This window comes from Chlorocebus sabaeus, chromosome 21 (genome assembly GCF_047675955.1).
Source record: "Chlorocebus sabaeus isolate Y175 chromosome 21, mChlSab1.0.hap1, whole genome shotgun sequence".
In the NCBI taxonomy this organism is placed as follows: Eukaryota; Metazoa; Chordata; class Mammalia; order Primates; family Cercopithecidae; genus Chlorocebus; species Chlorocebus sabaeus.
In genome coordinates this window covers 122,669,805-122,685,108 of record NC_132924.1, presented here as the reverse complement: position 1 = coordinate 122,685,108, position 15,304 = coordinate 122,669,805, and the positions used below count along the sequence as shown (strand labels likewise).

Below are 15,304 nucleotides of genomic sequence, written 5' to 3'. Positions count from 1 at the left end.
TCCATTGTGAATGACTTTTATTTTTCTTGCTTATCGCCCTGGCTAGAATTTGCCATATAATGTTGAATAGAAATGGTAAGAGCAGACATCCTTGTTTTATTCCTGATCTTAGGAGGAAAGCATCCAGTCTTTCACTACTAAGTACAATGTTAGCTGTGGGATTTTCCAAAGATACCCTTTATCAGGTTGAGGAAATTTTCTTATTCCTAGTTTTTGAGTGTTTTTACCATGAAAGGCCATTTGATTTTGCTAAATGCTTTTTCTGCATCTATTGAGATGATCATGTGATATTTTTGTTTTGTTCTATGTATATGATTTATTATACTGATTTTCTTTTTATTTTTTAATTTAAAAATTTGTGGGTACACAGTAGGTGTATATATTCATGAGATACATGAGATATTGTGATACAGGCATTCAATGCACAATAATCACATCAGGGTATATGGGATAACCATCACCTCAAGCATTTATCATTTCTTTGCGTTTCAAACAATCCAATTATACTCTTCTAGTTATTTTAAAGTGTACAACAAATTATTATTGATTGCACTCACTCTGTTGTACTATCAAATACTTGATCTTATTCATTCCATCTAACTTTATTTTTGTATCCATTAACTATCCCACTCCCCCCGCCCCACTATCATTCCTAGCCTCTGGTATCCATCACTTTACTCTCTCTCTCCATGAATGTAACTGTTTTAAATTTTTTTTAGGTCTCACAAATAATTGAGAACATGCAAAGTTTGTCTTTCTGTGCCTGGATTATTTCACTTAACATATTGACCTCCAGTTCCATCCGAGTTGTTGCAAATGACAGTATCTCATTCTTTTTCATGGCTGAATAGTTCTCTATTGTGTATACATGCCACATTTTCTTTATCCATTCATCTGCTGATGGACACCTAGGTTGCTTCCAAATCTTGGCTATTGTGTATATTGCTGGATCATAAAAGTAGTTCTATTTTTAGGTTCCTGAGAAACCTCCAAACTGTTCTCCATAGTGGTTGTACAAGTTTGCCCTTTTCTCCACATCCTCAGAAGCATTTGTTATTGCTTGTCTTTTGCCTGTCAAAACTACAATGAGTTATTGTCTTACCCCAGTTAAAATGTCTATGAGCCATTTTAGGTGGGGTAAGACAATAACTCATTGCAGTTTTGATTTTCATTTCTCTGATGATCAATGATGCTGAGCTGTATCTTTTCACAGACTTTTTTGCTATTTGTATGTCTTCTTTATAGAAATGACTATTCAGAACTTTTGCCCATTTTTCAATTGGATGATTAGATTTTTTTAATTGAGTTGTTTTAGTTCCTTATACATTTTGGTTATTGATCACTTGTTAGATGGGTAGTTTGCAGATATTTTCTCCCATTCTGTGGGTTGTCTCTTCACTTGTTGATTTTTTCCTTTGCTGGCAGAAGCTTTTTAACCTGATGTGATCCCATTTGTCCATTTTTGCTTTGATTGCCTGTACTTGTGGAGTGTTACTTAAGACGTCTTTGCCCAGTCCAATGTTCTAGTTTCCTCATTGTTTTCTTATAGTAGTTGCATAGTTTAAGGTCTTAGATTTAAGTCTTTAATCCATTTTGATTTGATTCTTGTATATGGCAAAAGATAGGGGACTAGTTTTGTTCTTCTGTATGTGAATATCTAGTTTTCCCAGCATCATTTACTAAAGAGACTGTCCTTTCCCCGATATATGTTCTTGGCACCTTTGTCAAAAAAGAGCTCACTGTAGATGTATGGATTTATTTTTGGGTTCTCTATTCTGTTCCATTGGTTGTGTGTCTGTTTTTATGCCAGTACCATGCTTTTTTGGTTACTATAGCTCTGTAGTATAATTTGAAGTCAGATAATGTGATTGCTTTAGTTTTGTTCTTTTTGCTCAGGACAGCTTTGGCTATTCTGGATCTTCTGTGGTTCCATATCAATTTTATAATTAATTTTTCTATTTCTGTGAAGATTGTCATTGGTATTTGGTAGGGATTGCATTAAATGTGTAGATTGCTTTGGGTAGTATTGACATTTTAACAATATTGATTCTTTCAATCCATGAACATAGAATATCTTTCAATTTTTGTGTCTTTGTCCATTTCTTACATCAATGTTTTATAGTTTTCATCATAGAGGTCTTTTGCTTCTTTGGTTAATGTTATTCCTAGATTTTTTTTTTTACTTGTAGCTATTGTAAATGAGATTACTTTCTTAATTTCTTTTTCAGATTGTTCACTGTTCGCATATAGAAATGCTACTAATTTTTGTATGTTGATTTTGTACCCTGCAACTTTACTGAATTTATCTGTTCTAATAGGTTTTGGTGGAGTCTTTAGGATTTTCAAAATACAAGATCATATCATTGCAAATAAGGATAATTTGACTTCTTCCTTTCCAATTTGGATGCCCCTTATTTCTTTCTCTTATGTGATTGCTCTAGCTAGGACTTCCAGTATTATGTTGAATAACAGTGTGAAAGTGGGCATCCTTGTCTTGTTCCAGATCTTAGAGGAAAGGCTTTCAGATTTCCTCATTCAGTATGATACTAGCTGTGGGTCTGTTGTGTATGGCTTTTTTGGTGTTAAGATATGTTCCTTCTATACTCAGTTTTTTGAGGGATTTTATTATGAAGAGATGTTGAATTTTATCAAATGCTTTTTAGCATCAATTGAAATATGTTTTTTGTCCTTCACTCTTGATATGATGTATCACATTGATTGATTTGCAATATGTTGAACCATCCTTGCATCCCTGAGATGAATCCTACTTGGTCATAATGAATGATTGATTAATTTATTTATTTGAGATGGTGGTCACTCTGTTACTAAGGCAGTAGTGCAGTGGCATGATCCCGCTCACTGCAAACTAGGCTTCCCAGGCTCAAGTGATTCTCCAGCCTCAGCATTCCAAGTAGTTGGGACTACAGGCATGTGCCACCAAAGCCCAACTAATTTTTGTGTTGTTTTAGAGATGGGGTTTCACTATGTTGCCCAGGCTGGTCTCCAACTCCTGAGCTCAAAGTGATCCACCAGTCTCAGCCTCCCAAAGAGCTGGGATTACAGGCATGAGTCACTACACCCGGTCTGAATGATCTTTTTAGTGTGTTGTTGAATTTGATTTGCAGTATTTTGTTGAGAATTTTAAAATCAATATTCATCAGAGATATTGACCTGTAGTTTTCTTTCTTTTTTGTTTTTTTCATGTGTCTTTGATTTTGGTATCAGTGTAATACTGGCCTCATAGAATTAGTCTGGATGTATTCCCTCCTCTATTTTTTTGAATAGTTTGAGTAGGATTCATATTAATTCTTCTTTAAATGTTTGGTAAAATTCAACAATGAAGCCATCAGGTCCTAAGATTTTTTTTTTCCTAGAAGATTTTATTACAGCTTCAATCTCATTACTTATTATTGGTCCGCTCAGGTTTTGGATTTCTTCTTGGTTCAATCTTGGTATGTTGTATGTGTCTAGGAATTTATCCATTTCTTCTGGGTTTTCCAATTTATTGGCATATAGGGTTGGGTTAGGGTTAGGCTCATAGTAGCCTTTATGATCTTTTGGATTTCTGCAGTATCAATTGCAGTGTCTCCTTTTTCATCTCCGAGTTTATTTATTTGGATCTTCTCTATTATTTTTCTTAGTTTGGGAACAGACCCTCAAATCTGGCCATAAACTGGCCCTAAAATTGGCCATAAACAAAATCTCTGCAGCACTGTGACATGTTCGTGATGACCATGACGCCCACACTGAAGGTTGTCGGTTTGCCGGAAGGAGGGCAAGGAGCACCTGGCCCACCCAGAATGGACAACCGCTTAAGGCGTTCTTAAACCACAAACAATAGCATGAGCGATCTGTGCCTCAAGGACATGTTTCTGCTGCAGATAACTAGCCAGAGCCCATCCCTTTATTTTGGCCCATCCCTTTATTGCCCATAAGAAATGCTTTTAGTTAATCTATAATCTATAGAAACAATGCTTATCACTGGCTTACTGTCAATAAATATGTGGGTAAATCTGTTCGAGGCTCTCAGCTCTGAAGGCTGTGAGACCCCTGATTTCCCACCCCACACTCTATATTTCTGTGTATGCATCTTTAATTCCTCTAGCGCCACTGGGTTAGGGTCTCCACGACCGAGCTGGTCTCAGCAAGTGGTACCCATATGTGGGGCTCAAACGCAGGTCAAAGGGTTGCCAGGGCGATGGTTGGAGAACATGGAAGTAAGCTGGAGGACACCTGAGTACTCTTAAGCAGTACCCATGGTGAGTAAGAAGGGGAGTTTGGAAGCATCAGGCTAACAATGGGACAAGTGTGGGCTCTGGTTTGTTCCACCTTGGAACCTTTTCACACTGATGATGAGGAGGAAGGAGAGTATAATGAAGTAATAGAGCAGGTTTGTTTGCCAGCTAAAGCTAAAGCAGCAAAGGAGGAGGAAGTTCATCCCCACCCTTCTGCACCCCCTCCTTATTTTGAAGAAAAGGGGTGGCCTGACCCTCCAGATCTTTCTTTTCCAGAGGACACTGGGTGAAAAGTAGTTGCCCCAGTGACTGTTCGAGCAGCGCCTTGAGCAACCGCTTTCAGTTCTGTTCAGGCAGGAATTCAGCAAGCTAGAAGAGAGCGTGATTTAGAGACCTGGCAGTTCCCTGTTAGAATACACCCCCCAGGCTGGGCGCAGTGGCTCACACCTGTAATCCCAGCACTTTGAGAGGCCGAGGTGGGTGGATCATGAGGTCAGGAGATCAAGACCATCCTGGCTAACACAGTAAAACTCCATCTCTACTAAAAATACAAAAAATTAGCCAGGCATGGTGACCGGCGCCTGTAATCTCAGCTACTAAGGAGGCTGAGGCAGGAGAATGGCATGAACCCAGGAGGCGGAGCTTGCAGTGAGCCAAGATCACGCCACTGCACTCCAGCCCGGAAGACAGAGCAAGACTCTGTCTCAAAAAAAAAAAAAAAGAATACACCCCCCAGATCAACAGGGAAATATTATAGCTACATTTGAGCCTTTTCCTTTTAAATTACTCAAAGAATTTAAACAAGCTATTAATCAATATGGACCAGGTTCTCCTTCTGTAATGGGACTGTTAAAGAATGTTGCTGTTTCCAGTCGGATGATTCCTACTGACTGGGATGCTCTTACTCGAGCTTGTCAAGCTCCTGCTCAGTTCTTACAATTTAAAATTTGGTGGGCAGATGACGCTTCCATTCAGGCTGCTCACAATGCCCAGGCCCAATCTCAAATTAATATAACTGCAGACCAACTTTTGGGGTTTGGCAGCTGGGCTGGGTTAGATGTACAAGTGGTCACGCAGGATGACACCATAGAATAGCTTAGGGGAGTGTGCATTAGAGCTTGGAAAAAAAAAAAAAATCACTTCAGGTGGAAAACAGTACCCTTCCTTTAGTGCTGTAAAACAGGGACCAAAAGAACCATATGCGGATTTTATAGCTTGGTTACAGGAGTCTCTTTAAAAGGTAATTGCAGATTTGGCTGCTGAGGATATAGTGTTGCAGTTATTAGCTTTCGACAATGCTAATCCCGAGTGCCAGGCTGCTCTGCGACCTATTATTGGGAAAGCACATTTAGTTGATTATACCAAGGCATGTGATGGTATCGGAGGTAATCTGCATAAGGCCACTCTGCTAGCCCAGGCAATGGCAGGACTGAGAGTGGGTAAAGGAAATACTCCATTTCCTGGAGCTTGTTTTAACTGTGGGAAGCATGGTCATACTAAAAAAGAATGTAGAAAAAATCAGCAAGTTAGGCCGCCGGATAGGAGAAAAAAGAAAACTGCTGAGCCTGAAATATGTCCAAAATGTAAAAAGGGAAAACATTGGACTAACCAGTGTCACTCTAAGTTTGATAAAGATGGGAACCCGATTTCGGGAAATACCATGAGGGGCCCATCCCGAGCCCCATTCCAAACCGTTTCTGGCTCAGGCCATTCCCTCACCCCTGTACAATGTGTGTCCCCCACTGCAGACAGTAGTGCCGCAGTATATTTATGCTGCACAAAATCTGTGAACCTTCTGCCTCGGGAACCCTGTAAAAGGTCCCAACAGGAGTCTGTGGAGCTTTGCCAGCTGGGATGATAGGATTACTTCTAGGAAGATCTAGTGTAAATTTAAAAGGAGTACAAATACATATAGGAGTCATTGATTCAGATTACAATGGGGAAATTCAAACTGTTACATCTACTTCTGCTCCCTGGAAAGCAGAGCCAGGAGAGCGTATAGCACAACTCCTGATTGTGCCATATGTGGAAATGGGGAAAAGTGAAAGTAAACAAACAAGAGGATTAGGAAGCACAAATAAACAAGGCAAAGCAGCTTATTGGGTGAATCAGATTACTGATAAATGTCCTACCTGTGAAATAACTATTCAGGGAAAGAAATTTAAAGGTTTTCGTAGATACAGAAGCAGACATTTCAGTCAATTCTCTACAGCACTGGCCGTCCACCTGGCCAATTCAGCCCGCTCAATTTAACATAGTTGGAGTTGGTAAAGCCCCTGAAGTATATCAAAGTAGTTATATTTTGCATTGTGAAGGGCCCGATGGACAACCTGGGACTATCCAACCAATTATAACTTCTGTACCTATAAATTTATGCGGAAGAGATTTATTACAACAATGGGGAGCACAAATTCTAATTCCAGAACAATTATACAGCCCTCAAAATCAACATATGATGCATGAAATGGGGTATGTCCCTGGTATGGGGCTACGAAAAAATTTACAAGGTTTGAAGGAACCGCTTCAAGTGGAAAGACAAAGTTCCCACCAAGGTTTAGGATATTATTTTTGATAGTGGCTATTGTTAAGCCTCCAGAACCTATACCTTTAAAATGGTTAACAGATAAGCCAATTTGGATAGAACAATGGCCACTGAGTAAAGAGAAACTGGAGGTTTTAGAGGACTTAGTTAATGAACAATTAGAAAAAGTGCGAGACAGGACTAGCTGGATTTCCTAGGCTAAGTATTCCTAAGCATAACTGGGGAAGGTGACCATACCTACCTTTAAACACAGGGCTTGTAACTCAGCCCACACACGACCATTCAGGTAGTAGAGGGCTCACTAAAATACAAATTAGGCTAAAAGCAGGAGGTAAAGAAATAGTCAAATCATGTATCGCCTTAGAGCAGAGGGGGAGGGACAATGATTGGGATATAAACCCCAGGCATTCAAGCCGGGGGTGGCAAAACCCCTTTGGAGGGCAGCCCCCTTTGGGTCCCCTCCCATTTCATGGGAGCTCTGTTTTCACTGTATTAAATCTTGCAACTACAAAAAAAGAAAGAGAGAGAGAGAGAGAGAGAGAGAGAGAGAAAGAAAGGAAAGAAGGAAGGAAGGAAAGAAAGAAAGAAAGAGAGAGAGAGAGAGAGAGAGAGAGAGAGAGAGAGAGAGAGAGAGAGAAAGAAAGAAAGAAAGAAAGAAAGAAAGAAAGAAAGAAAGAAAGAAAGAAAGAAAGAAAGAAAGAAAGGAAAAGAAAGAAAGAAAAGAGAGAAAGAAAGAAAGAAAAGAAAGGAAGGAAAAGAAAAACACTCCATAGTGCCCTGATGATCCTTTGCAATCCTAGTGAATGTTTGGCTTCAGCCTCGCTGGCGTCACTCCCACAGTTCCTTGCCTTCATCTGCTATGCCCTTTTAGATGATTGTCCTTTCTCTTCATCCTCAGGATCTGTGTGGTCTTTGGGCCTTATAGTAGAAACTTTCAGGGGAAAGGTCCACAGAGGCAGAGATCCTGGTCCTAATACAGAGGATACTGGAGGCCTGAGCTTCAGGGCTCATACAGCCAGCCTTTGTGCCTGGCCCTGGCTCTTCCAGTTGTACTGAGCTACTAGTTTGTGGCCTGCATGAGGCTGGGACCCCTCTGGTAAGGTGTCTCCCTTTTAAAGACAAGGACTAGTAAATGAGCTGGAAGAAGAGCCAAAAGTTAAAAAAAATGTAGGACTAAGCCCAAAGTACCCCACTGTGCAGAGGATGAAAATGAAGTGGAGAGTATGGGAAGTTTGTTAGAGAAGATAAAACTTAGGAGAGAAGGAGAGAGGAAGCTTCCAACTCTAAACAATTCTGCAAATTGTTGCCCCACACACGGACTGAGGAGGAGGCCACAGGATTCTAGGCAGGCAAGATTTCTAGAAGTCCTCTGATAGGTCCATACTGAAGGACAGGATAAGTCAAAGCCAGATAAGGGTCCATCTGAATGAGGTCAGTCAGTTGCCAGTGGTTCACTGAAAATGATGAGAAATTATGGTGTATATTAGATCCTTGGGTGTGGGAATACAGGTGAAACAGTGTCAATCAGGAAAGTCGAAACAGATAGGAGGGCACATTTTTGGGGGCAGAGCATCTGGCTGCATATCAAGTAGTCCCTGGTTCAAGACAGTGTCACTTATTGGCCCTTCCTTTCACTCTGCCCACGTGTTTGCAATCACTCCATCCTGTGTCATGTCCCAGTGACCACAGATTTCTCTGATTTCCCACTTCTCTACTTTTCCATGGATTGGATCCTTTCTTCTGGTCACTACTACCATCTGACACATCGTGGGATTCAGCAAATGGAGGATAAGAGGAAAGAAGAGGAAAGGAAAAGGCAGTTCAACTCCTGCCTCAGAGTGTTCAGTGCAGAGAGGCCCTTTATCATGAAAGTGGATTCTTGTCATGACTTGGTCATTAATCAGGTGTGTTTTGTTTGGGCACAATTTTAATTACTGTCATTTTTTCCAGAGCTGTACCATGGAAGGGAACAGTTTAAACCAGTAGCTTCAAACCATATGTCAGAATGGTGTAGGAGGTTTGTTAGAATCATAAGTTGTCCAAGTCCTCTTCGCAGAGAGTCCGGCTTAGGAGTCCCCAAGTGGGGCCCAGGAACTTTTGCTTTTACCCAGCTCTGCCCAACCCAGCCTCACTTTTAAAGGGTCTGTTGAGCAACCAGCTCTTTGAGTCCTGCTTCTCTAGGTGAGTCTGAAGGATGTTCTGTCTGCAAACCTGTGATTTTAATAGAATTGGAGAAGGAAGAATGCTGGTTACAAGTAGAGCTGGCAGGCAGGTAGGTGTAAAATAGGAAGGGGGCATATGGTGACAGGGCAAGTATGCATCTCATGATGGTGACAGCCAGGGGTGTGGCCATATGGGTTTATAGTGGTTAGTAGAGGCAAAAAACCAGGTGGGGGTATAGCTCAGGGGTAGAGCATTTGACTGCAGATCAAGAGGTCCCTGGTTCAAATCCAGGTGCCCCCTCCCTATTTCACTTTTCTTTTCTTTGTGAGATAGAGTCTCACTCTGTTGCCCAGGCTGGAGTGCAGTGGCGTGATCTCAGCTCATTGTAACCTCCCCTCCTGGGTTCAAGCAATTCTCCTGCCCCAGCCTCCTGAGTCATTGGGATTACAGACATGCGCCACTATCCTCGGCTAATTTTTGTATTTTTAGTAGAGATGCAGCTTCACCACGTTGGCCAGGCTGGTCTTAAACTCATGACCTCAGGTGATCCACTCCCCCCCTTCGCCCCTCAAAGTCATGAGATTACAGGCATGAGCCACCACACCCGGTCCCCTATTTCCTTTTCACTCACTGAACATGATAGGATGTTCTACTCTTAGCTTTTCTTCAACACATGGATTCATTCTGCAAAGCAGGAGAGAGAGGAGGCAGGTCAGGTCTTCACTGGAAAGCTCCCCCTGACACCTGAAGCTCCAGAGAAATCCGATTTCTTGAAGACTAAGTCAGTGCTCATAGGTCTGGGGTAAACCTTTTTCTTTCCTTGCATATCTCAACCCTCTTAATTTGATTTGGGGAATTCACAATTGTGTAACTCTTGGTGGAAGACAAGATCCTGTCTCTGGTTAGGGAAAACAACAAGATCAGATATTTCCTCCCCCGAAATGTTGGTGTGTGAGTCGGGGTTCTTCAGAGAAAATAGAATCAATAGGGTGCACGCGTGTGTGTGTTGTGTGTGCGCGTGTGTGCATGTGTGTGTATACATAGAGATTTTAAGGAGTTGGATCATGCAATTGTGGGGACTGGCAAGTCTGATACAGGACACGGCAACAGGCTGGACTTGCAGGAAAGAGTCGAGGTTGTAGCTCGAGTCTGAAGACAGCGTGGGGGCAGAATTCCTTCTCAGGGGACAGCAGACGTTTCTTCATAAGTCCTTCATCTGATTGGATGAGGCCCACCCACAATTTGGAGGGTAATCTGCTTTACTCAAAGTATGGATTTAATATTAATCACCTCTAAAAAATACTTTCACAGCAGCATCTAGATTGGTTTGGACAAATATCTGGGAACCATGGCCTAGCCAAGTTGACACATTTAAAAAAATTTTTTTTTTTTTTTTGAGACAGGGTCTTGCTCTATCACCCAGGCTGGAGTGCAGTGGCATGATCTCCGCTCACTGCAACCTCCGCCTCCTGGGGCTCAAGAATTCCTCCCACCCCAGCCTCTAAAGTAGCTGGGACTACAGGTGTGCACCACCACACCCAGCTAATTTTTGTATTTTTTGTAGAGATGGAGTTTCTCCATGTTGCCCAGGCCGGTCTTAAACTTCTGGCCTCAAGCAATCTGCACACCTCGGCCTTCCAAACTGTTGGAATTACAGGCATGAGCCACTGTGCCCTGCCAACACATAAAATTAACCAGCACAATTGGTAATGGCTAATGTTTGGCCAACTATATGCCCCTAAACAAGACTATGAATGTTGAGTAAATTGCACATAAGAGGCAGGGCAAATTTGGAATTCATTCTGGAAATGGCAGAGCTCTGGCAATGGCCGTAGGGCCAGAGACAGCAGCCAGCAGCTATTGTGGAGACAGTGGCGGCTCCCTAGCCAGGGTGGGCTGAGGTCCTGCTTACTTCATAAGCCTGGCTCTGCAGGCTTCTCTGAAGTGCATGAACTTCTTGCCATCCTGTCAGCGATTTCCCTCTGTCTCCACTCACCTTCGATGGCCTCTTCTTTAATCAAAGTGCCCTGGCTGGTACCAGGGATGTATAAAAAGTGATTGCAGGGAAATGAAGGGAATGTGGATTGGGAATGTGGCCTCATTAAACTTCAAGGTAATGAAACTCTCGGTAGTTTGATTTGGGGGATAGAAATCCAGAAGCCCATATCAGACTGTAGAAAAGTTGGGTAACTTTTGCCTGCAGTTCCCTCAGGACCAATTTGTATTTCCCAAATTATAAGTGGTCTTTGGGCAGGATGGCTGGTCCTACCAGTTTAAACAAAGCAAATAGTCAGCTCACGTGTCACCCTGTATGATCTGTTCCACGTGGACTGAAACACAGGCCTTGTTCTGTCTGTATCACAAAACTCTCTGATCTGCCACCGAATAAGCGAAACAATTGAACATGAGAGCCAGGGCTGATCCCTGTGGGTGCCAGACTTTGATGTCCATGGAATTGGCAGCTTCCCCCAGTCTCCCAGCTGAAAATAGGTCAGTGATGAAGAGAGTGGAACTTCAGGAATTGTAAGGTGGATTTATGGAAGCATTTGGAAAACTGGATTTATCCCAAATCACCAACTCTACCTAATCTCCAAGCCTGCCCCCTTGTTCCTGCCTGAAAGCTGACCAGCCCAGACGGAAGGGTTTTCACTGCAGGAGATCAGTTTCCCCACCCCTCACCGTCCCTTGACCTACGATGAGACTAAGATCTCAGCTGAGCCTGGGCACCAGTTGCTGAGAGACAAAGACTCACACACCAGAATCATTCCCAACTGGCTAATGTCTGTCAGCAAAAACCTCAAGAACATGTGTGGATGTGGATTCTTGGAGTATTTTATAAAGTAGAAAGAGTATAATTTTAAATGAGTCTGAATTTTTTTATTAGGAGTATGCCCAATTAAAATTCTATTTAAAACACCATAGCTGGAGCAGCTGGGATAAACCTGTTTGCTCCGTTGGTGGACCTAAGCCTGGATTCACAGGAGGCCAATTCTAAATGCATTTGAGATACTAGGGATTTCTTGCTATAATGCAGAAAGAATCCATAGGCTTCAGGGGGCAGGTAAGTTGGAGGGGATTTATCACATGTGACTTGCCCTGGCTTGAAAAATACATAGATGTGTGGCACTTCGACAGTCTTTTTTTTTTTTTTTTTTTTAATTGAGGCGGAGTCTCACTCTGTTGCCCAGGCTGGAGTGCAGTGGCACAATCTTGGCTCACTGCAAGCTCTGCCTCCTGGGTTCATGCCATTCTCCTGCCTCAGCCTCCCGAGTAGCTGGGACTACAGGCGCCCGCCACCACGCCCGGCTAATTTTTTGTATTTTTTAGTAGAGACGGGGTTTCACCATGTTGGACAGGATGGTCTCGATCTCCTGACCTCGTGATCCACCTACCTCAGCCTCCCAAAGTGCTGGGATTACAGGCGTGAGCCACCGCGCCTGGCTGCACTTCTACATTCTTGAAAATAATTTTGGTAGCCATTCTCTGTGGACAGAGATGCTGGTGGGAGGGATGATAGTGGAAAGGGAGCCCCTGATTTCAGTGGGGCTGGGATGATCCTAGGGTGTCAGAGTCCAAGCAGTGTGATACTTCAGCCCACAGTGAAGTTTGGGTGTTATTCTGTGGTCTGTGCCATACAGGTCTTGGCTGTGACTCGTCAGTAGTGAGGTTTTTAGGCCTGAGAATGGGAAGCCCATCGTGGTCCCCTGGATGTGTAGACCTGAACTACCACCATAGCCGGCACAATGGAGGTTCCTGGCTCCTGACCCATTCCCCAGGTCTGAATCTGCTCAAAGAACCTGCCTCCCCTGATGACGAGAAAGCCAAGCTTGAGAAAAAGACTCTGCCACAATACCCAGTCATGGACTGTGAATCTTCCTGCCAGATTTCCCCTAATAGGCCCTTCAGCCATTTGCCTGGAAACTGCACTGAGGAGTGGGAAATATTCACATAATTTGGGACTGTTGGTGGCTCTGCTGCATCTGTGAAGCTTCTGGAGATCCAGTAATTTGGGTAACATCAGAACATCCCAGAAAAGACCACATCCTGCACTTTGCCCTGTTTGCGACCACCATCAGAGGGGGCTTGAGAGAGCACAGTTACTACCCATGGTGTGCTGCTCCCACCCGAAACGCTTTGTATAGGGCCTAGGGCAAGAGAAGCCCCTCCAGCTGTTGGGGGACGGGGGCGGTGTGCAGCAGATGCAGCCACCTGGCTGTACTGACACAGCTGGTCTTGGGTGCATCGAGGGTCTCCAGCGGGTGGAGGTGCTGTCTGACATCTCCAGCAAGCTTGGGTAGGGGAATTCGCCACTCAGTTTGGTAATCAAATGAGTGAAACACAGAATGAAGAGTTTAGAGTTTATTTTGAAGGTGCCGTAGCTCGGCATGGATCCAGTATGAAGTCACTCTCTTTTTTCCCCTGCACCTTAATGCTCAGAACAGTGTGAAGTCTCTCTTCACAGCCCGTTGTGCTGGTGTGGCTCTGGCTGAAGCCTGGCTGCCGAGTGCCCCTGGGATCCTGCCCAACTCCTCAGCCTCTTGCTCCAGGCTTTCCTTCAGTGTTATGAATTGCCTGACAACTGTCACCTTATCTGTTTCAGGTAGTCAAAGCTAGCTTCTGGTTTTGTACCCAAATTTTCTTTTTCTTTTTTTTTTTTTTTTTTTGAGATGGAGTCTCACTCTTGTCGCCCAGGCTGGAATGCAGTGGCACAATCTCGGCTCACTGCAAGCTCTGCCTCCCGGGTTCATGCCATTCTCCTGCCTCAGCCTCCCGAGTAGCTGGGACTACAGGCGCCTGCCACCACGCTTGGCTAATTTTTTGTATTTTTAGTAGAGACAGGGTTTCACCATGTTAGGCAGGATGATCTCGATCTCCTGATCTTGTGATCTGCCTGCCTCGGCCTCCCAAAGTGCTGGGATTACAAGTGTGAGCCACTGTGCCCAGCCGTGTACCCAGATTTTCTACCTGCTACATAAGTTGGTGTTGGGAGTGGGTTTCAGGCAACAGATAATTATGAAAATGGTATTGATTATCCAGACTGGCTGAGGCTAAATTTGGAGGCAGTCTAGTTAATCTTTGGGCCTGGGAATGTGGTATAACCTATAGCCCACACTGGCAAAATAACTAAGAATATTACTGCTGGTGGTCATCTGGAATGAAGTGCCCACTAGGGACCAGGCTTCCGGATATACGTTTGCTTCTTGTCATTGAACTGGAAGCTGGCAGTGTAGCTGATGTACTGGGATAGCATAGAGAAAGAAACAACAAAAAGTTCAATGAAAAGAACCAAAATCTCTCCTTTTTAGCCGCCATGAGGCTTAGCAGAGAGCCAAAGGCAGTGTTTGATTCTGCAAAATTGCTCAATTATAGCCTTCCTAGTGTGAAAATCTAGGACTCTGGGCCAGCCTGATGGCTCATGCCTGTAATCCCAGCACTTTAGGAGGCCAAGGCAGATCCTTGAGGTCAGGAGTTTGAGATTAGCCTGAACAACATGGTGAAATCCCGTTTCTAGTAAAAATACAAAAATTAGCTGAGTGTGATGATGGATACCTGTAATCCCAGCTATTCAGGAGGTTAAGGCAGGAGAATCGCTTGAACCCAGGAGGCGGAGGTTGCAGTGAGCCGAGATCGTGCCATTGCACTCCAGCCTGGGTGACAGAGCAAGACTCTGTCTCAAATTAACTAATTAATTAAAAACAGGAACATCTAGGGCTTTGATCTGGAAAGAATGAGACCCCCAGGAACCGTCACGGGGATCCATGGAAGATTTGTAGAACCCAAACTATACCTAACGTGAAGTCTTCTGCACCTCCTCTGCCAGCTAAAGACAACCCTGCTTCTCCTGCTGCCCTTGTTCCAGCGCTGCTCCGCCTCTTACCTCACCACACCCTCCATTTTTATTTTGATCTACAATTTGAGAAAATCTTAGCATACCCACAGAGTCAATTACAAAGTCACACCTTGAAGATGGAAGCTTCAACACAAAAATAATCACCAGACTATTCTGACTTATAGCACCAAAAATCTGGGGAATGTGTGCAGAAGTGATTTCTCGACAGCAGTTGTCTAAGGAGGGTGGAAACAGTTAAATTCTACTGCATTTAGTGCTATTGAATTCTGCATTTGATGTCCTACTCAGAGCAGCTGGGGATTATTTTATTATTTGCTCAACTTGCTGATTAAAATCAGAAATCAAAATTGTTCAAAGACAGATGAAATTGAGATGCCCTGAACAGTAACTCTAGCCTTTTTTTTTTTTTTTGGACGGAGTCTTACTCTGTCGCCCAGGCTGGAGTGCAGTGGCGCGATCTCGGCTCACTACAACCTCCGCCTCCCAGGTTCAAGCAATTCTCCTGCCTCAGCC

At 43.5% G+C, this 15,304-nt stretch overlaps 1 non-coding gene across 1 annotated transcript; it reads left to right on the top strand.

Moving 5' to 3' along the window:
• Positions 1–9,168: 9,168 nt before the first annotated feature.
• TRNAC-GCA (transfer RNA cysteine (anticodon GCA)) lies at positions 9,169–9,240 on the top strand. Its single transcript has one exon. It is a non-coding gene; the product is annotated as a tRNA-Cys (tRNA).
• Positions 9,241–15,304: the final 6,064 nt, after the last annotated feature.